The 23,083-nt window shown below is 48.4% G+C and overlaps 1 protein-coding gene across 1 annotated transcript in view; it reads left to right on the plus strand.

Moving 5' to 3' along the window:
* The window catches only part of IFT140 (intraflagellar transport 140), a 1,386,753-nt gene that overhangs the window by 306,107 nt on the left and 1,057,563 nt on the right, over positions 1–23,083 (plus strand). The gene's annotated exons all lie outside the window — the stretch shown is intronic.

Genomic DNA, 23,083 nt, shown 5'->3' on the forward strand with positions numbered 1-23,083 from the left:
TTTTGAAGAAGGACGGAGGCGGATCCCCTCCATCAACGCCAAATTTTTGATCTGTCCCCTGCTTAATGTTCCTCCTTAGTCCTCTACCTACTCTCTGCTCTTTTGTGCGACCTCATTTTCCCTTCTCACGTGAGTTGCAGTAAACTTAGACTCATTATTCCAACCTTTTAATCAATAATCAAAAACCATGTATATGTTTTGTTTTTTCTTTAGTTTATTATTCTTTCTTGGCTCAAGTCACATCTTTTCTGTGCCTGTTAGTAGATCAGTACTTAACATGGGTAATAAATACTAGCACGGTGGTTAAAAGAACGTAATTCAGAATCACTTTACCAATATACATGGACACAGTCACTAGCAGATATATATTTAAGAATGCAGGTAGACCACTAGCACACTCGATTACAGTTACAATTGTATGTGTAGTGGAGATAAGGTGTGCATTCCCTGGGAGAATTATGGAACTTGAGGCTTCGGAAATCCACGTATCTTGTGTAAAAGTCACCATGCTCTATTTTGGTGCCATGCAGTGAGGGGAAAATTGTGGCTGCATTCTCATTATATCAGTGCGTGTGTGTGTGTGTGTGTGTGTATATATATATATATATATAATATATATAAATATGCAAAAAAGAAGAAGAGAACTCTGGGTAGTTCCCAAGGCAGCTTCTGTATAGAGCACCCTCAACACCAGTGACACTCTAGGTTTGCTCACCACAAATGTCTGCTTTTCTATTAAAGTTTTTAAGCATAGGATTAGCACAGTTCTATCCATGCCGTGATAGAAAGAGACAAAGTCTTTTGCCATTTCTACAACAAAGTCTTTAAGCATAGGAAAAGCACAGTGCTATCTATGCCAAGCTGTTAATTGATAAAATCCATTTATTACTCCGGCACAGTATTACAGCTTTGGATAGGTAAAATACCATCCAAGCCAACCTGAAATGAATAAAAGCAACCCCTGACACGTGTTTAGCTGAAAGACTTAGCTGTAGAAATGGCAAATGACTTTGTACCTTTCTATCTCGGTGTGGATAGCACTGTGCTAATCCTATGCTTAAAACCTTTGCCATGGGTACAATGGGGAATAGAGTATAGAAACATCCCCATGTCTCAAGTGGATCTCCTGTAGGAAAGCAGTCTCTAGCTCTGAAATGTAACCATTTTGCATTTCAACTGGGAGATTAGGGCTTGTGCGTGAAGCATAAGAATATTAATGACATATTGCACGTTTGTAGGGTCTTGTGATCCCACAGCACTTGTGCTGGCATACTGCCACACAGCTCCTGGTGTCTCCTCCCACTGATGGTGCCCCACCAGTAGAGACATTGACGTGTCCACAACCAGCAAGACTCAAAGTCAATGACCTTCCGTGGCTGCTGCTTACCACAGCTCTGTGCCTGCACAGGCAGTGTTTCAACCTGCTTACAGGCTCACCAGGACAACTCTCAGTAAGATCTCATGCTCCCAACGTCTTTTTTCATTGCAGGGTGGTTTCAACCATATGGTGGCAGCAATTACTATGCTCTTGATGAGCATTAACCAGCCTGAGGCTTAGAGCTTAGACCGTGCACATGTCTCTTGGTCCCCGGGCTGGCTATTTCCCCTGAAACAGGCACTTTTGCGGTGGAGCTGCCCAGCAAATGTAACAGGTTTCTCTTACCAACCTGTAACAAAAAGAGTTGTACTGACAACGGATGCGTCCATCGATGTATGTCTGGGAGGCTGACCTGCAAGAACTTTCAAGAGAGGCCTCTGATCAGATGCAGAAAGAATGCTTCACATCAATGTGCTGGAACTCCAGGTCATATACTTAGGCTTTCGAGCGTTCCTCCCAAGAAGAGCAGGTCAAACAGCTCTAAGTAGATCAGACAACACAACATCTTTGTTCTACATAGCCAAACAAGGGAGGACGAGTTCCTGACCTATCTCAAAGGAACAACATTGCTCACAAAATCATCCTTGAGCCCTTGCCAAGTCACTAAAACGTCAGGTGGATGCACTCAGTCGACAACTTTCAGACTGCCATTAATGGGAACTACATCAGAACCAAGTGGATTTAATATGCCAACAATGGTGTTGACCCATGATCGAGATATTTGCTATGCTGGGCAACTAGAAATGTGAGTACTTTGTTGGCATTCATAGACAATGGTCAATGCTTTTTGATCTGTTGGTCCAAAATCTTTACTTATGTGTTTCTCCATTTCACCGGAGCCCTAGAGTGTTGTAGAAGGAGTAGATAGCTCATTGCACCCTGATCGTGATTGCCTGGCGTGGCCACGCCAATACTGGCAAAATGTACTACTGCGGCTGCCTGCATGTCGAGCCATTTATCTAAAGGTTCTCTACAATTTCCTCTCCAAGCATCATGGAGAGGCACTGCAACACGATCTCAAGTCACTGAACCTGATTATATGGTACCTGGCCACAAGACTGAAAAATTATCCTAGCAGAGGCATTTTTTTGAAAGCTTCAAAAACCTACCACACTAAGTGGAAATGTTTCTGTTTGTGGTGCAAGAGTAAGGACTTTCATTCACTTTAAATAGAACCTCATCATATATTTCCATAGTTGTTGTATTTGGCTAAGAGTAGTCTCAAATATTCTTCAGTCAGTGTCCATCTGGCTGCTATATCGAGTTCAGAACAAATCCATTGTACTCTTCTCTGTTCTTGCAACAGATCATAGTTCATAAAGCAATGTATGAAGGAACTTTTCAGGGCATTTCCGCCTGTATGATGCCCATGGGTCCCATGGGCACTCAACACTGTCCTTAACTAGTTAATTCAACCTTCTTGTAAACCAATACATAAGGCTTATCTAAAATGCCTTTCCTCTGATTCACTAAAGACAGAGTCATCCCAAGTAAAAAAAATCACAGATTTATACCCAGGGTTCCTGCTGACTTTCATTTGAATGAACCAGTCATTCTATGATCATTATTTCCAATACCAACGACATCAGTAGAAAGATCATTACATTAATTAAACTTACATAAAAGCCTCAGGTTCTAAATCGAAAAAACAAATGACATACTCCAGTCAGATCAGCTGTTGGTGTCTTGTGGACATCCAGAAAGAGGTTGTTCCCTGTTTAAATGGAGGTAGCAGGTTGGTTCTCAGCCTGCAGTACCTTCTGTCATACCAAGGCCTAGTGTCCACTCCAGGGAAGAGTGAAAACGCATTCCACCAGGAGCTTGGCATCAACTGCAGCACCCTATGCTGGTGTGCCCTTGGGAGACATCTGCTGTGCTGCTACCTGGAAGTTCAGGCACACTTTCATGAAGCACTACTGTCTCGACATGGATGCAGAAGCTGAAACAACAGTGAGACTGGCAGTTCTCAGAAACCTGTTTTGATAAAGGCGAGCTTGCTTCCCACTTTTATTATTATTTCTTTTAACTTTATTTATGGTTTTTAAAAAAGGCAGTGCAAAACATAGTACCCACATTTTTGGGCATATAGTACAACGGTCCATAAGTGTGTGCCTGTGGGTACAAAGGCATTGATTTTATTATGTGTTTTAATGTATACTGCTTGCTACTTTGATTCAGCATTTGAATATGTGAAAGATGCTAGAGAAGGATAAATGAGCCACCTACCTGTAGCTTCATTACTCCAACATTGCAATCTTTCATATATTCACGTGCAGCCATCCCTTCTCCCTGCTGAGAGACTCATTCCTTATTACTCTTCTCACACTTGAGATATGAAATCTGAGCAACGGTGGCCTCTAGGTAAAGTAGGAGAGATGGTGCTTCCGCCTCATTGGCTGAGGTTCGAGTTGTTTCAAATGTAGTGTATGTGGTACTAGACAAACGTTGTTCAGGCCTATGGGACTTTTAATACTGTTTACTGCTATTTCAATGTATTGGCATTTCCCAACCTTACGACAAGGAATGATTCAAGCATACCTGACCGTTGGATGATTATAAAATCCCCAGACGTCCAACTTGTCCATAGAGCCGCCCAATATCATGGGGTTGACCCACATACTGACCCAGTAGAGGAGGATTTCCTTATGGATACCTTTGATTCCACACAAAGGTCCACTTCAATTGTACCCATGCTTAAAGGGGTTATTAAGCATGGGCCAGAGGTCTTAAAAAACCCAGTCAGGGCTCGTATCATCAACCCCCGAATTGAAAAGAAGTATAAGGCTGCCTCCTCAGACCTAGCTTACATTAAAGGACCTGCACCACTAGACTCTCTTGTAGTCTCCAATGCACGCAAAAGAGCCAATTCCCAAACATCAGGCGAGGCTCCCCCACCAGATAAAGAGTCTAAACCTCTAGACGCCTCAGGCAAACGAAAAGCTTCACAAGCAGCAAATATGTGGCGTATTGCTAATACTCAGGCACTATTAGCAAGGTACGACAGGGCACATTATGACGAGTTAGAATCCATAATACAGCACCTTCCTGACAAGTACAAGAATTGGGCCAATGAGATTATACAAGAGGGTAAAACCATCACCAACACTTCTATTTGTTGTGCCCTAGATGCAGCAGATACCGCTTCAAGGGCAATTAATACTAGTGTCCTTTTGCGTAGGCATGCCTGGCTACGCATTTCAGGTTTCAAACCTGAAGTACAAAGTGCCATACTTAATCAACCCTTCGATGAACAGCATTTGTTTGGACCTAATGTGGACGTCTCCCTTGAAAAAATGAAAAAGGATACTGACACAGCTAAATCTGTGGGAGCCTTGCAGTCGCAAGCTCCCAGGCGTTCTTTTCGTCGCTCATCCTATAGAGGTACCAATAGAGCAGACTTCTTCAATCTGTGGGGCGCGACCCCCTAGGGGGTTCAGTACCATCCTAGGGGGGGGCGCACACTCCACTTTAATTTTACCTTTGTTCCCTGAGTCTCAAGTCACAAGTCTTTTTAGAGGACTCCGGTACGGGAGGAGGGAGGGGAAATCGAAGGGGCACGAAGTGCCCATGCTTTTGTTATGTTAACTGTCCCAGGAGGGGGTTAATTAGAGCTGAAATGCTTCAGCTGCAGTGAGGAGGCAGGAAGTCTCCTCTGCTAAAACCGAAGGTAAACGGGCCTGTTTGTGATATTATAGTAAAGGAGACATCCTGCCTCTCGCTGCTGCTGAAACATTTCAGCTCTATGAATTAACCCCCTCCTGGGAAGGTTAGCTCTTCCCAGAAAGAAGACAAAGTTTATTTTAAAACTACACAGGCAGACGTGCAATATGCCATCCAGTCATGTGTTCTTTTAAACAGACTGCAAATTGCTTGTCTGTAAATAAAGAAGCATGTTCCCTTTTATTATCAGTCATAGATTATTCAGGCAGGCCTAGAATGCAAGTAAAAGTTATTTCTATTTATATTTGCTGTTCAAAGTATGCATGGACAAGTACTGACAATACAGCTTTAGGTGAATGCTTATTTTTGCACTGCCTGGGACATCAAAATAATGAGCTGGCAACCCTAATCACAAGACTGGGAGTTTGTTGCAGGATCACCACATTATTTATTTCTTCCACCCTTATCCCTGGTTACTGCCATATTAGAAATAGTTTAACACATTTGAAACCCTACCCTGCTGTCAATAACATTCTGAGTTACTTCAAATGTCGGGCAATGCACCTTGCATTCAGGCAACTCGCTCCTCCTTCTTGCCCTTCACTTTCACGCTCACCCAGCACTCACACTGAACCCCATGCACTCACACCATTCACCCACTTACCCTGCATTCACAGTGATCACTCTGCACTCACAATGCACTTGCACTGTTCACCCTGTACCTCACCTTGCATTCACACAAGCACACTACTCAACCTGCGCTCAAGTGACACTTCACTCACCTGTCCCCCTCACTGCTCAATTTGCAATCTCACTCAAATAAGCCCACCAGTAACCATAAATTAATTTGTCTCACTCTGCACTTATATCTGCACCCAAATTCATATGGTCACCTCGCTCACCCTGCAGTCACTCCTCTTACCCTACTCGCAAACTGTTGCATGGCTCACCGTGCACTCACACGAGCACTCCTGCCACCCACACAGCGCAGAGGGTCAATGTGCCTGCTCCATAGAATGTGTACCATGCAGATCACAGAACTGAGTGTGAGTAAACAATGAAAGTAGTACTATAACAAAATGAAGAGAGATGAGGTGCATCGTTGGTGAATGGTAGTGAGGGAATTCATGGAGAAAGAGAAAATGTGGGAGGAGGCACAAAAAAAAGACTGTTGCACAGTGTGCAACAAGTGCATGGGCCAGCCCTGGCTGGGAGTGTTAGCCCCCACCTGAAGTTCAGGTCTATTTGCGTCCCTGTACATGAGTATGGGCATGTTGTGCCCCATCAAGATTTCCGTCCTAAATTACAAAAGGACACATTTACATGCACTGCAATCCAGCTTTCCATGGGACCCCTTGATAGACAGCTCTGTTTTTGCCCTGATGGCCTGGAATAATTCCTAAACAGATTCTTTTAAATACCGTTTTGTTTTATTTCTGCACTTTACTAAACACTCTTATTGTGTTGAACATTATTTGCTGGATATAGCCCAGGATATGCGCGCAGCGGTCGATTATGTAATGTGCCAGATTCCAGAAATTTCTGTCCGGTGTTGCGGGGGGGGGCGGGGTGGTGGGCCCAACAGCTAAAAAAAATGGAGCTGGGGGGGCTCAACCTACAAAAGTTTGAAGACCTCTGCAATAGAGGCTACTCCTCAGATAGCCCCTCTACTTCTTACAAAACCCCTACCCAATTCACCTACAGTAGGGGCTACAGAAGCGGGGGTTACAGGGGCAACAACAATAAAGGCAGAGGCAAAACTAACAACTCCCGCTCTGCCTCCACCCCTGCCCAATGACTTCCCTCTTCTTCCCCCACCGCATTCCACTCCAGGTGGGGGAAGACTACAACAATTCCTTCCTGTCTGGAACGACATCACATCAGACAGGTGGGTGCGACAAATAATTCAAGCAGGTTACTGTCTCGAACTAACATCTACCCCCCCAAACATACCACCCAAACAGCGCCCAATGTCACAAGAACATTTGGTATTGCTCAGGCAGGAGGTAATATCCCTCCTACAAAAAAGTGCAATAGAACCAGTTCCACTGCATCAACAAAACAAGGGAGTTTATCCCAAAAAAGGACAGCTCTCTAAGGCCTATTCTCGACCTCAGACCACTGAACCTATACATACAATCAGACCACTTCCATATGGTCACACTCCAGCAGGTCCTTCCTCTCATTTTACAAAACGACTTCCTTGCCACTATAGATCTCAAGAACGCCTATTTCCACATTCCCATTCACACAGCTCACAGAAAGTACCTCAGATTTGTACTAGACGGTCAGCACTATCAATTCAAAGTACTCCCATTGGGGGTCACTACAGCACCAAGAGTGTTTACCAAGTGCCTTTCAGTAGTGGCAGCGCACTTAAGAAAGAAGACAGCACATTCACGTCGTCCCATATCTTGACGACTGGCTCATAAAAGCCAGCTCATACAGTCAGTGTGTACAACACACTCACACCACCATCCAATTACTCCACAACTTGGGGTTCACAGTAACCCACACCAAGTCCCACCTGCAACCGTCCCATGTACAACAATATCTAGGTGCCACAGTAAACACCTTGACAGCGCTAGCTTATCCCTCTCCTGCCAGGATAACAAATATGCAAGCTCACCAAATTCCAACCGCAACACTCTCTTTCAGCTCGAGTGTTCATGCAACTCATAGGAATGATGGCCTCTTGCATATTCATAGTGCCTCATGCAAGACTACAGATGTGTCCTCTTCAAGAGTGCCTAGCACGACAATGGAACCAGGCTCAGGGTCAATTAACAGACCTAGTGTCGGTAGACGGTCGAAGGCACCGCTCTCTGCAATGGTGGAACACCAAAAACTTTCCAAGGGCCGACCGTTCCTAGGGCCAGTTCCCCAAATAGTCATGACAGCAGACACATCGCTCTCCGGCTGGGGAGCCCACCTCCTGCAGCACACCATGCAGGGAAGGTGGACACCGCAACAAAAGTTACTCCACATCAACCACCTGGAGTTACTAGCCATTTTTCTAGCCCTAAAAGCATTCCAAAAGCACATATCCGGCAAAGCTGTCTTAGTCAGCACGGACAATATGACCGCCATGTATTACATAAACATTCAAGGAGGGACACACTCTCTGCAACTCATCAGCGCAGCAGATATGGAGATGGGCTATACCTCTCAACATCTTCCTTTTAGCCCAGCATGTTCCAGGGGTACTAAACACCATGCTGATCTGTTAAATCATCAGACACAACAAATCCACAAGTGGGAACTTCATCCACAAGTTCTTCAACCGTTCTTTCAGATGTGGGGACAACCTCAGATAGACCTCTTCACCACCCACGAAAACACCAAATGCCCAAGCTTCGCCACCAGATATCCACACCCACTGTCCAAAGGCAATGCGATATGGATGAACTGGTCCGGCAAATTTGTGTACACTTTTCCACCTCTCCCACTGCTTCCACTGGTTGTGCGCAAACTTCAGCAACATTCCCTCACTCTCATTCTAGTTGCTCCGACTTGGGCCAGACATCGGTGGTACACCACACTGCTGCAACTTTCTGTAGTACCGCACCAAAAGCTATACCTGTCTCCACGCTTCCTAACCCAGTACCATGGAGGGATCAGACACCCGGATCCAGCTCAGCTCAACCTAGCGATCTGGCTCCTGAAGTCCTAGAGTTCGGTTATCTTAACCTGCCTCCTGACTGTATGAACGTTATTAAAGAAGGTAGACGTCCCACCACTAGGGCATGTTAAGCAGCCAAGTGGAAGCTTTTTGTAATATACTGCCATAACAACATAAATCCTCTAGATGTGTCTTTTCAACACATCATAGGATACTTACTACATCTCCAAAGATGTAACTTAGCGTACACATCTATTAGACTGCATCTTGCTGCCATTGCAGCATACCTACAAAATAGACAACATCTATCACTTTTTAGAGTACCTGCCATAAAGGTTTTTATGGAGGGCCTCAAGAGGTTAATTCCTCCCAGACCAACACCTTCACCTGTGTGGAATTTAAACATTGTTCTCACACGGTTAATGGGACCTCCCTTTGAACCTTTACATAAATGTGAGTTGCAATTCTTAAATTGGAAAGTTGCTTTCCTAGTAGCTATTACTTCTCTAAAAAGAGTTAGTGAGCTACAAGCATTAACCATTCAAGAACCTTTTCTGCAAATGCATCATAATAAGGTTGTTCTCCGTACCAATCCTAAATTCCTTCCAAAAGTCATTACGCCCTTCCATCTCAATCAATCTCTAGAGCTGACAGTATTCTTTTCGCAGCCACAGACAGTCGCAGAAAGAGCTCTTCATACCTTAGATGTCAAAAGAGCATTGCTATACTACATTGAAAGAACACAATCCTTTCGTAAAAGTAAACAACTTTTTGTGTCTTTCTCACCACCACACAAAGGCACATGTTGTACATAAATAGTTAGTGCATGTACTAAGTATACATATGCCTGTGCCAAATTCATTACATGAGACATGCTGGGTGTACATGCACTTGCAAGAAGTGCAATACATGATTAGTGAAGTGTTTTGCAGTGTGCACATGGTGAATATGTGTGCTGGCAGTGTGTGTGTTTGTAAATAGTGCATCCTGATACAATACAATAAGGCTACAGTATTTAACAGTGTGCGCAGATTGAATGTTTGTGCTGTAGTGGCACAATGCATGGAGGTAACAGTCCTGGACAGTATGTGTGCTGTGAATGTATGCTGAATACAAGTGTGCCTGCAATCGTACAACACATGGAGGACCCCGGGATCCATTCTGGGAAGCCCAAGGCTGCCTGGTGAAGACATAAAGAGGAGAACAATCCTCCCAGACAGATTTGTTTATTGCTGTATTCATGCATTCCTGTGCACTGGCTAGGACACACACTGGAGGAAGGGAGAAACAGACTCCAACTTTACACTTCAAAACGTTGCTCTTTGATTCAGAAATAGATCACAAGGAAGGGGCCTAGACACATCACAGGAATAATAAGGGGGTGATAAGAGAATCATAAAGAGTTGGGCTGGGAGCCTGGGGCGAACATTTTGATGCACATATCATTGTAGATAACATCCAGGTGTGAACTCTCATGGTCTGTGTTGTGGGACAGTCAGCTTCACAGTCTTTCCTGCTGTGACAAACATCCTTTGAAGAGGAAAGAAGAGAATGAAAAGTGTACATTTCAAAAGAAGCAGAACCCCAACATAAAATTTCAAAGGCCGTCACTCTACATTTCATTTGTTGTCTGGAAAAGGACCATAAGAAGGGTGGGTTGAGACCCAAAATGTGTTTTTTTCTCTTCATCTCCAAGCTGTGCTGTTCCTTCATGTTCAAATGTTTACAACAAATGTATAAATGTTTACAACAAATGCACTTATATATGAAGTTATGTACGAACCATTAAATTCAAGAAAATTGTACTGCAACGATTGGTGTATCCTGTGATATGAGCTCTGAAATATATGCAAAATTGATGCTTTGAATATAAGTAAGAATGAAGAGATAAATATTTGAAGTGCCAGGGTACAACTGTCAAACTTAATTTATAGGTAGTTCTTGAAATTAATTAGTTAATTGAAAATTACATATGGAAATTGTGTAAATAATTTTAGGTGTGGGTTGTGGGGTTTATTGGTTTAAAGGGTGGGAAGAAATGTATGTTTAATTAATTAATGATTAGTTGATCATTAATAATAATTGGTATTTAATGAGGGTAATTGTTTATATTCTTATGTGTGTGGGTTTTACTTTTATACGGTTAAAGGATGAGGAGCAAATTAATTTTGCTTATAATTAGTTGCTAAATACTATGTCTTTTAATGTAAAATACGTTTTGTGTAATACAAATTTTTACAGTTTAATTTTAGCTGTGGTTTGTGAGGCTTATCGGGGTAAAGCGTGGGAAGTTTATGAATTTTTATGAGTTTTCATTTTTTTTGTTTTTTTGAAAACAGATTTTATTAATTGCACGGCAAACACATATTACGCAATGCTCTGACATCCAGAGACAATCACCAGTATCAATGTATCAATTTCAAATGCATTCAGTTCCTGTAAAGAAGCAAACATGCAAGCAAAAAGGTGAAACTGAGGAACCCCCCCAACCCACCCATAACCCCCCCCACGCGCGCCGCTGCCTGCTCCGCCTGTATCATGCACGTCAAGTGTACCGCATGCCATGTGCACCAATGTATCTGTAAGACAGTCCTGACTGTCGATCTGTCAGGGAGGCTGGATAGCATTGTCCTCAGGTGGCGGATCCAGCTCCAGACCACGATAGTCCGCCCACCTCTTCCATATTTTGAAGTGCTTGCGCGGTCAGCCCCCTAGCCTCGTAAATGGGTTGCTCCAGCCCCATACAAAAGTCCATCCTATTTTTCCAGGCTATGAGCGACGGGACCTGGGGCGCCTTCCATGATCGTGCAATGTCTCTTTTGGCCAGTGTTAGTCCCAGTAACAATAAATGGCGCTTGTCCCTATTGCCCCCTACCCCAGCCATTACGTGAAGCAGAGCCAAGTTAGGATCCCTCTGAAGCACCCAAGCCAGGATCTCATCTAGGCACCGGAACACCCCATTCCAGAATTTTCGTAACACCCTGCAGTCCCAAACCGTATGCATCAACGTCCCACCTCCGACCCACACCTGAGGCAATCTGGGGATGCAACCAAGCCCGCCCTCCACAAGCGCTGTCTGGTATAGTACGTACGATGGAGGTATCTAAATTGGATGAGTCGCAGGCGCGTGGAAATTACAGCTCCCCTGGGGCCCTCCAGAGCCTCCACCCAATCCTCCTCATCCAATTACCCAACGTCCTGCTCCCATGTGTTCTTAAGTCGTTGCAGGTCTGTGAAGCAGTGCCGTACAAGGGTTTGATAGATTCAGGACAATTTCTTATCGGGCAACTCCCCCATGAAAACTTTAGCCTCCAGCGGGCTGAACTCAGGCAGACTCTCCAACCCCGCAATGTATGGTGTGAGGGCATGACGAAATTGGAGATATTTATAAAATTGGGTACGTGGCATCTCAAATTCTTCACGCAGAATATCAAAGGACTTGAATACACACCCGGACATAACGGCCCCTAGGGCAGAGATGCTAATCGCATCCCAGCCCTGGAAGCCCATCAAGGTGGCCATCTGGGGCAGCCTACCATTTCGCCACAATGGGGTTTCTTGAGTAAGGACATTCCACCAGCCCATCCTTCGTAAAGCCTGCCTCCATATCTGAAAGACCACCTGTGTGATGGACGGCAGAGACCTCCTGAGGGGTGCAGAATATAGCAGTGTGTGGACGGACGCAGTGCCCATCAAGGCCCTCTCCACTGCATATGCGGGGTCACTCCTGTCTGCATACCACCACTCATTTAATACCAAAAGGTGGGACGCCTGGTAATACGATAGGACATCTGACGTGGCCAAGCCCCCAGTGTACGTTGACCGAAAGCAAGTTCGCAAGGCAACACGTACGGCGCCCCCTTCCCACAAGAACCCGCTCAATGCCGTGTTGAGGCGCCGGAACCAACCAAGTGGAAACAACACTGGATGATTTTGCAGTTGGTATATCAGGCGCGGGAGCGCCACCATCTTAAAGATGGCCGATCTACCAAGAATGGAGAGCGGCATTCTAGACCACACCTTCAGGTCTTCCCGAGTGCGCTCCCAGACCGGGCTAATGTTTCGCTGTCGGGCTAGGGGCGCGCACTCAGAGAGAAATACTCCCAGATACTTCACGCCATCCGTGGCCAACTGGAGCCCCTGCGCCCAATCCCCCACCGGCTGCGGGCCTCCCAGGATCCAGAGTGTAGATTTCCCGGGATTCATATATAGACCTGAGGTGTCGCCGAAGATTTGCAGGAATGCGCAAAAGACGAGGCCCCGAGCGCCCCAGGTCCATGAGGAAAAACAACACATCATCTGCGTAAAGGGCTATTCTATCATTGAGGTCCGCCGACCACCGAAATCCCTCTAGCTGAGCGTCAATTCTCACCCACGCCGCGAGGGGCTCCATCGCGAGTGCAAAAAGATATGGGGAGAGGGGGCAGCCCTGCCTCGTCCCACGCCGAATTTGGAAGGAGCGGGACACCCCCCCCCCTCACCCGCACCGTGGCCGGGAGTTCTTTGTATAGGAGCCGCACGTACGCCAAAAAGCGCGGGCACAGGTTCAGGCGTCCCAGTAGGGCAAACAAGTATGTCCAGCTCAGGGAGTCAAACGCCCTGTCCATGTCCACCAAAAACCTGCCTGCTCCCCCAATCCTCGCCACGCTGAGATCGCGACCTGTGCCCGTCTAATGTTATGGCGAGTGGCTCTTTGTGGCATAAAGCCCGCCTGGTCCGGATGAACCTGTTCCGTAACGTGGGGTTTAAGTCTGTTGGCGAGGGCTTTAGCCAGTATCTTGGCCTCGGTGTTGAGCAAAGAGATTGGCCGGTATGACGCGTGTCTCTCCGGGGGCCGCCCCGGCTTCACAACACCACCACTTCCGCATGCCTCCAGTCCGGGGGCAGCGTGCCACTCTCGCGCGCTTCTTCGATGACTGGGCGATAATGAGGACTAAGCTGCGTCGCGAAGCGCCTAAAAAATTCGCTAGGGAACCCATTAGGTCCCGGCGCCTTACCCGGGTTCAATTCACCCAGTGCCGTGGCCAACTCATCATCCGTCAAAGGACGGTCTAGATCTTCACGAGCCTCATCCGAAACGGCCTTCGGAGGGAGGTCATCAATAAACCGTTGCACAACCTCCGCCTCTAAGCACTCCCTGGGCGCGTACAATGCCTCGTAGTACGCCGCAAAGCTCCCGGCAATCACAGCGGGTTCTAACATTGGCTCCCCATCTGGGCTCACTATCTGGGGCAGCGGCTGGGCATGCATAATGCCCTGACACAGGCGATGTAGCATCTTGCAGGACTTGTCGCCCCATTGGTATATACGACTGCGTGTAGCCAGCCAAGCCTGTTGGGCCTCGTCCAGCAGCACCGCAGTATATTGTTGTTGCGCCAATACCAGCTGCCACCTCGCCGGTCTACCATCTTCCTCTCGCCCCCTGCGCTCCAGATCCTCCAAGTCCGCCTTGCGCCGCACTAGTTCTCTACGCTTCTCCCTACGTGCCGCCGCGCACCACAAGATATCTATCCCCCGCAGCGTGGGCTTCATCGCTTCCTACAGTGTTGCCGGGGAGTCCACCGTACCCACGTTAGTGGATAGGAAATGTGCAAGTTCACAGGACATGTGAGTACGGTAGGAGTCCTGCATCAATTGCCAAGGCGACATACGCCACCGAAACGGCTGCCGAACGCGACCAGTGCCGAGAATAACATAGACCGGCGAGTGGTCGGACAACGCCCGTGGCAGGATCTCCGCGGACAAGACTCTATGAGCCATCACCCTCGGAACAAACACGTAGTCTAATCTAGAGAAGGAGTCCCGTGCTGTGGAGAAATACGTGAAGTCCCTACGTGACCCATGCTTGTATCTCCATGTGTCCACCCAATCTAGGCCCGTGACCAAGGTCCTCAATCTAGTGGCCGGCCCTCCCCTCCCCACCGCATCCTGAACGCCAGAAGCACTGCGCCATCGGTCACACGAGACTTCCATGACATCGTTCCAGTCCCCTCCCACAATGGACAGGGCAGTGGGCACATCCACCCAAAGGGACAGCAGTATCTCTACCAGGGGCCACTGCAAAGGTGGTGGGGCGTATACGCTGCCAAGGATCACAGCGTCTCCCCCAATCTCTCCCTGCACAAATATAAATCAACCCTGCGCATCAGTCCATGTGCGTTTATGAGCAAAAGGAACCCTACGATGTATGAGGACCGCTACCCCTCGTGACCCCCTTGTGAACCCCGAGTGGTAAGCATGGATGAAACCATTTTGCTGGAGGCAGAGCGCTTTAGTGCCAAGCAAGTGCGTTTCTTGCAACAAAAGTATGTCAGTTCCCCTCCTCCTGGCCCATGTAAAAACCGCTCCCCTCTTTACTTTATCCAGCATCCCCCGCACATTCCAGCTCATTATCCGTGTCCCACCAGGGCCTAGCCGCACTCCCTCACCATCAAGAGACATTTGTGCAGTAGTACATATTGCGACCCAGCCCAACAAGAGCAACAAAGGCAGTTCCTACAACAGTCCGCAAGCAGCAATTAGCGCGCAAGCCCTCCCCCCCCCCCTGAAAACCAACCCCCAACAACCCCACCACCACCCCCCACCCCACACCTCCCAAACATGGAAGCACCTGTCGTGGTCGGAGTGTGGTCCCGGCCCCAACTGGGAGCCAAGTGCCACCCCCTCCAATGGATCCCCACACAGCAGCCCATGTAGAACTAGGCTGTTGCTCCCTCCTCAAACCAAACCAAGTGTGGCCACCAGCCATGGCAGCATCGCACCTGGTCATCTATATCTGACATATAAAGAAAGCATGAGTCAGTTCCCTCCAAATTCAGGGCACATCCTCCTGGACCTCCTGCATTGCCTCGTCTCGGCGAGACGTTGACCCTGACTGCGAGCCACGGCTCGAGCGCGATCTGCCCCGGCGCCGGTGCCGGCCCCCGGGGTCCCTTCCGGGTGTGACACCTATAGAGGAGTCAGACTCCCCACCCTTCGCCGTGTTGATCCGAACCTTTACAGTCTCATCCGTCCATTGAAAGACCTCTTCTGGGGTGTCGAAGAAGAATGTGCGGGACTGGAAGACGACCCGCAGCCTCGCTGGGTAGAGCAATGCATATTGCAGCTTTAGGCCCCTGAGGCGAGCCTTGGCCGCGGTGAAGGATTGACGTTGTTGCTGAACCAATTTCGTGTAGTCCGGGAAGATAAGAATGTTCGCATTCTCGTAGGTGAGCTGGCCCATCAGTCTCGCCTGCTTCAGGATAGCGTCCCTATCGGCGTAGTTTAAGAGTTTGGCAATCATGGGACGCGGGCGCGCTCCAACCGGGGGTTTCTGTGTCAGTGCGCGGTGGGCCCTCTCGACCACAAAGCAGCGGGAGAGAGCGTCGGCTGGAATCCAGCTCTCCAGCCATTGCGGCAGGAAACGCTCCGCATTACCCCCTTCACAATCCTCCGGAAATCCTAGAAAGCGAAGGTTACTGCGCCTGCCGCGCCCCTCCGCGTCCTCAGCTCTCAGAACCAGGCCCTTCTGAATTCTCTCCAGGGCCACGACTCTCTTTTTCAAAGTAGTAACATCGTCCTCCACCTCCGATATGCGCGTTTCCGCGCCTGTAATGCGTTCCACAGCGTTTCGCAGGTCCTGCCGAAGGAGCATAACATCAGAGCCCACTGCCCCTATCTTGGCATCCAGTGCGTCTCTGGACTGCGTGATCGCTGCCATGAGCGCCGCTTTGTCTGGCACCTGTGACTGCGCTCCTTTCGCACTTTTCGCACCAGCTGCCTCAGTACATTTGTCAATTGGTCCCTGTTTGCCCTGACTTCCACCTCCTCCTCGCGTCATGTTGATCTTGATGTGTAGATCTGCCCACCGGCCCCTGCACGGCCTGCCCTCGCCGCTAGCCGAGTCGCAACTATGGGCGCCAACTGCCGGTTGATAAGTTTGATAAAACATATGTTCAAATAGAAGAGTAATTCATAAAATAAGAAGCAAATAAAATAATTGGAATTAAATCCAACAAACATATTGTTCCTATCGTATGTTGTGGCCCAAAAAGATGTCAGGTTAACTTGTTAGTGGCACGTGCATCTATTTTGTTAATTTCAAACGTTCTAACGGCGGTTTCAAATTCTTGTCGAAGAATTACGTTGGGTCTCTTGTGACGTGTATGCCAAGGTATTTAAAGGAGGACCCCGCTAGGCGCAAGGGACAGTCAGCCTCTAGGACGGGGGGCGGTCCCCGCAGGACATACAGTTCGGACTTTGCCCAGTTTATGGTGTATCCCGAGACTTTCCCCTGCGCATCGCACAAAGCCAGTAATTCCGGTATACTACGGTCCGGATCTGTTAGGTAGACGAGCATATCATCAGCGTAGAGTGAGAGACGATCCTCCCACCCCTCCTCCCAGGTGATCCCTCTCAGTAGTGGAGTCGAGCGTATCAGTGTAGCTAGGGGCTCCAGTGCTATTGCAAAGAGTAGCGGGGAAAGGGGGCATCCCTGCCGGGTGCCTCGTTCCAAGGGGAACGTAGGGGAAATGTGGCCGTTTGCCACTACCTGCGCTATGGGATTAGTGTACAGCAACCGAACCCAGGCTATGAATTTAGGACCAAACCCCATATGGGACAGAACCTCGAAGAGGTATTGCCATTCCACCAAATTGAAGGCCATCTTCGCATCAAGTGCCAAGATGACTGCAGGGGCGGAGTGTGACTGTGCATTAGCCAACACCCCGTGCACCCGTCTTAGGTTGAGGGCGGTATTTCTGTGGGGCAAAAAGCCTGATTGGTCTGGATGTATCAGCTGCGGGAGGTGGAAGAGTAACCTGGTAGCCAGAAGCTTCGCCAAGATTTTAACTTCCGCATTAAGAAGGGAGATGGGGCGGTAAGACGTACTCTCCGCCGGTGGTTTTCCGGGCTTGGGGATAGCCACAATTGTGGCCGTCCGTTGATCCAATGGAAGTTCGGCCATTTGTAGACTTTCAGTGTACATGGCCAAAAGGGGCCCACTGAGTTGTTCAGACATCGATTGATACCATTCTATTGGGATGCCGTTGGGTCCCGGTGCTTTCCCTGCCTTTATCTCATGTATTGCCCGTCGTACTTCTTTTGCCGTAATGTCTGCCTCTAGCTCCGTGACCGCCTCTGTCGGTAGCGTGTGTGTGACAATGTGACTAAGCGATGCGTGGGCCATGTCCGCTGTCACTATTATGTCTGGGGTGTATACCGCCTCAAAATGTTCTGCAAGGGCCCTTACAACCTCCTCCGGGCGTGTTTGCGCCACTCCCTTCCTATCGTACACTTGCTGTATCCCCATAGTGCTTCCCCCCCCTCTTGTCTAGCCAGGCCAGCATTTTCCCGGCCTTGTCTCCAACGTCATATATTCTATGTGTGGTGGCAGTGAGTCGTTCAGACATCTGCTGTTGCAAGTGTTCCTTATGCTGCTGTTGACATAGGAGTAACGTGTGAGACGTATCAGGCGTCGGGTCTGCCATATGGGCGACGTCTGCTTCGTGTAGTGCCAACTCTAATTTGGTTAGTTCCAGTGCCCTCTCACGCCTATGACCTGCAATGGACGCTATTGCTTGTCCCCTTAAAACTGCCTTGTACGCCTCCCATAGGACTGTGGGTGACTGTACCGATGCTGTGTTTTCTTGGAAGTAGTGTTTAGTCGCAGTCCTGAGTGCCTTCTTAACTTTGGGGACCTTAAGAGATGATGCATGTATGGGATAAATCCTCCTGCGTGATTTCTCCTGGGTGGAGAGGGTTAAGACGACTGGTGAATGATCTGATATCCCCCTAGGTTGAATTTCAATGCTATCCACTAGCTGCAGACCGTTTCCCAACGCCAGAAAGTAGTCTATCCGAGTCAAACTGTTATGTACTGTGGAGTGATAAGTGTATTGTCTCGCAGTGGGGTGTACATGCCTCCATGTCTACCAAACCCAAGGCCTCCAAGAATCTGTGGAAGCAGGAAGGTCCGGGGGTGCGGATCATGACCGGGAACCTATCTGCTGTGGCGTCTATTGTCGCGTTGAAGTCTCCTCCGATAATTATCTCGCCCTCAGGCAGAGACAGGAGAAAATCCCCCAATGCCGGCAGCATAACTGAGTGGAGCGCCGGAGGTATATACACTGACACAACATTCATGAGCCTCCCCTCCCACTGCCCCTGAATCGCCGCGAAGCAGCCCTGGTCGTCAGTTTTGGTACTCAGTACTATGAATGGGAATGATTTCCTGACCAGAATACCCGTTCCCCTGGAGCCTGATGTGAATTCCGAGTGTATCACCATGGAGTACCCCCTTCTGTCTAGCGCTTTGGACGCACCTCCGGTGAGGTGCGTTTCCTGGAGGAGCACTATGGCAGGACCCTGCCTCTTCAATGCATGCATTACTAAACCGCGCTTGATCTTGTCCCCCAGCCCTCGTACATTCCAGGTCAGAAGCCGGAGGGGAGCAACTATAGACCTCAGTGTCCCATCTTCAGGTGCAGTGGATTGAGAGTCCTGCAGGCTCGCCATTGATGCCAAGTCAGTGTCCGGTGCATCCCATCACCCAAGTTTTGTATCTGTTTCAGAAGCCCATCAAGAGTGTGTGTCATGTAATGTGTCTTGCCTGTGCCTGTAGAACGTAAAAAACAACGAAACTGCCCCCCCTAGCCACCCCCCTCCCTGCCTCCCTGCTCAACAGATATAAAACCGCCCGCCCCCCCACCTTAGCAGAGTGCTTTACCCATCCCAATAACAGTGTACTTGCTTGCTGGGGTGAAGTGTCCCCCGGATCAGGTGGCTCCCCTGCCCTCTTCGGAGGTCCCCAGGCCAGTGTCCAAGCGCACCCAACTGTCAATATCCTTGTCCATTAACATTCTTAGGCAGATCGGGTGTTCATGATTCCACGCCGCCCTCTGCTCCAGAGTTCTCCTGTGTCGGCGATCGGGCCGCCCAATCTCTGCCGGTTGCCTGCGATCCCGCTTGGCCGTCTTCCTTTTGGTTCCGATTGGACCTATTCGTGCGGCGGGGCAGCCCCACTTGTCTCCAACCCTCCAGCCAGTCTCGGGCCGCCTCTGGCGTATCGAAGAACCACACTTTATTGTCCGCCACCACTCTTAACCGAGCCGGGAATAACATAGAATAAGACAGTTCCTTCGCCCTTAACGCCTTTTTAACCTCCAGAAAGGTCCTTCTCCGTCGGGAGACCTCAGCCATGTAGTCTGGGAAGAAGGAGAGGGTAGAGTTTTGAACCTGGAGCGGTGCCGACATCCTCGCCGCTTGTAAGATGGCGTCCCGGTCCCGAAAGTTGAATAGTCTTGCCAATATTGGTCTCGGGGGGGCCCCTGGTTTTGGCTTCCCGCCTGGGACTCTATGCGCCCGTTCAACTGAGAAAAAGTGCGAGAGTCCCTTCGGTTGAAGTTGCGCCTTGATCAGCTCCTCCACATAGAGGTCCATTGCGCGGGTGCCCTCAGATTCCGGAACTCCGAGAATGCGGACGTTATTCCTTCTTGAGCGCCCTTCCTGGTCGTCTAATTTCTCCCTCTCCATCGCGATTTGTAGTTCCGAAACATCCTCGACCAAGGATTTCGTGACCACCTCAACCTGTTTCACTTTCTCGCTCATTTTGTGGAAGTCTGCGCGCAATAGGGTGATCTCCGTAGCAATGGACCCCACCGTTGCTTGCACCTGCGCCAGGGCTCTCATAACGCCCTCAAGCGTGGCTTTCTTGGACCCCTCTCCTTCTGGTGTCTTCCCCGTGGATGTACGAGGCTCCGTCTGGGAGGGTTGTGCTTGTTGTACGCAAATTTGTCTAATCTGGATTGCGTAGAGTTATGCTTTGGGCCTCTGCCTGCCATAGTTCCCGTCAGTGGTGCCCCCCCCGCCGCCGAAGTGCTGTCCGGTCCCTTGGTACCTGTGCCCCCGTCTGGTCCCAATGCGCGCCTTCCAGTGCCTGCGCCTCTTCACTTTTCTGGCTTGCTGAAGGACGGACGGTTGGCGATTAGGCCCTATGTCGTGTGCCGGTAGCACCCCAATGCTCGCCCAGCCGTTTGTGCGCCTGATTCCGGGGCCCCTATGCTCAGGGGGATCCAAGGGATTGCCTCCCGTGTGTATGAGGCCTCCTGTTCTTGCGAAACGTGGGGGCCTCTCCTTGACGTTGTGCCCCGGCCTCCTGAGCCAACCGCAGGCCTAGGCGCTGTTGCAGTGCGTGTGAGCACTTACCGCACCGTCGGGGGGCCGTACTAAGCCTCCGCTGCAGCTCCCGTGAATTCTGCTGGTTTGCTCCGTCGTATCGGGGGCTACGGGAGGTGTTGGAGCCGCCACAGTCGGAAGCGCTATGGAGCACATATACGTGACTTCGTGCCCACCACTATTCCGAGAGCCTCACCGCTGTTGCGTCCTCCGGACTGTCCCCGCTGATGCCGGCGTGTCGGGGGCACCCCACGAGTAGGGTCAGCTTCTGTTTTCTCCCTACGCCGCCGATGTGTTGCAGGTGACGATTGCCGAGGCGGACTTTCGGCTTCACTCCTCCCGCTTTCCAGCCACTTCCGCCCGGCCTCAGGAACCACTGGAGCCCGGTGCTGTTGGTCGCTCTCAGGCCCCCACCGATCGGGAACCGTGATGATCGTCTCTCGGACTGCGGCACAGTTCAAAATTGCTCTGGTTGGACGCCGCTCGGACCCGAACCCAGGTCCCACTCTTCCGAGGCTGTAAGGTAGCGGATTATTGTGCCGATAATTCGGGGAAAGCAGCCTTACTCCCGGAGCCTCACGACTATGCTGCCGCCATGTTCGGCTGCCAGCCACGCCCCCCCAAGTTTAATAGTTTTAAAGTAAATATATATTTATTGTTATGTATGTGTTTTACTTTTTAAGGTTTATCGTGGAAGTAAATATTATAAATATTAAATAATAAAAGTAATTAAAAAAAGGACATTTAATATACATTTTAACAAATATATCAAAGGTTTATTTGTTATATTTGTTAAAATGTATATTTAATGTACTTTCTTTTTTTTAAATTACTTTTATTATTTTATTTTATTTTATATATATATATATATGAATAGCGATATTTTGTACAACTATATTTTTAACCGATATTTTTTTTCTTCGATATTTTTGTACTTACCTGTTTAAGTATAGGGAGTCAATATTTTTGCAATCTATATTTTTTACATTGATATTCTGTCAGTGAACCAACATGCTGTACACGTGCCACAAGAAGCAGGAAAATGCATAGTACAAATATTGTCAGCATAGCAGTCAGTCCATAAATCAGGAAAGGAGATGTCATCATAAAAAGACAATGTTATGTTATTCGGATTTATATAGCGCGCGGCTGCCCCAGCAAAGGGGCGTCCCGACGCTGGAGAAAGCACTATAGTGCCTAACCTCCCTCCTCTTGCTAAGAGGAAGTATTATTATATAATAGAAGATCTCTGGGCTTTGTCAGCAGACCCCATCCATACCTTAGCCTTTAGGTGGTAGATCTACATCATGGGTGCTCTTCTTTCTGGAAAGGTCCCTCTCCAAGTGTGTGTCACCTATTCGTGCAGCCCACTAAAAACTCAAGTATGCTGTCCAAACAACAGCTGCATCAGTATGTTTTGTCTAAGGGCTAAGGACTGGCCAGAACAAAATAACAAGGGGTATTGTTGTTTGACCTTACACATAATGTTGGGTCAAAATCCCAGGAACATGCAGAGAGTGAACACAGCGATGAGTTCTCATGTGAAAGCAGTCTTTGAAATTATTGCAAAAAATAAAGACGTGTAGTAACTTGTGCAAAGCAGCAGACAAGCTGCAACTTGCTCATGCTAAGTTAGTGAAAAACGACAATGTCCCTTTGGACCAGCAAAGATGGAGTTGCTGATTCAAACAGCTGCTCCGTATTTCACTAATGCCCTGCTTTCGGGGCAACACAGCTTTGCATCTGTCCCGGGGTTAGTACATTACTTGGACTAGGTTGTACTGTCCCTGTTTGTGCCCAGCACACCTTTTTAAAGGTGTGCCACGGTGCAAACACAGACAATGCACATTTTACTTAATATGGGCCCTGGTGTCCACTTTAAATACCGTGGAGGAAAATGTTATCCTTTGGAAGAGCATTTGATTGTATATGTTAGAGAAATGCTGAATGATGACTTTTCTTAATCTCACTACATATCAGATTTCAGCTTTGCTGGCTCCATCCATTTTTGCTTTTCTGTATTGCTGAATACAAGGCTCGAAATGTGTGCACTATACCCGTTCCTGGAGGATCAATAGAGTTAAATGTCAGAACACTGAGAAGGCAAACTGCTTCTATTGTACTCAAATGCTGGTGCTTTAAAACGAATATACTGGCAGAAGTGCCTTTCCATCTGAAGCTACAATATCAAATATCAATTGGGTATAAAGCACTTTGTATTTGAAATATACAGTGTCTTTAAGTGTACCTCCTGAGCCACCAGAGGCATG

Source organism: Lissotriton helveticus, chromosome 10 (assembly GCF_964261635.1).
Source record: "Lissotriton helveticus chromosome 10, aLisHel1.1, whole genome shotgun sequence".
NCBI lineage: Eukaryota > Metazoa > Chordata > Amphibia > Caudata > Salamandridae > Lissotriton > Lissotriton helveticus.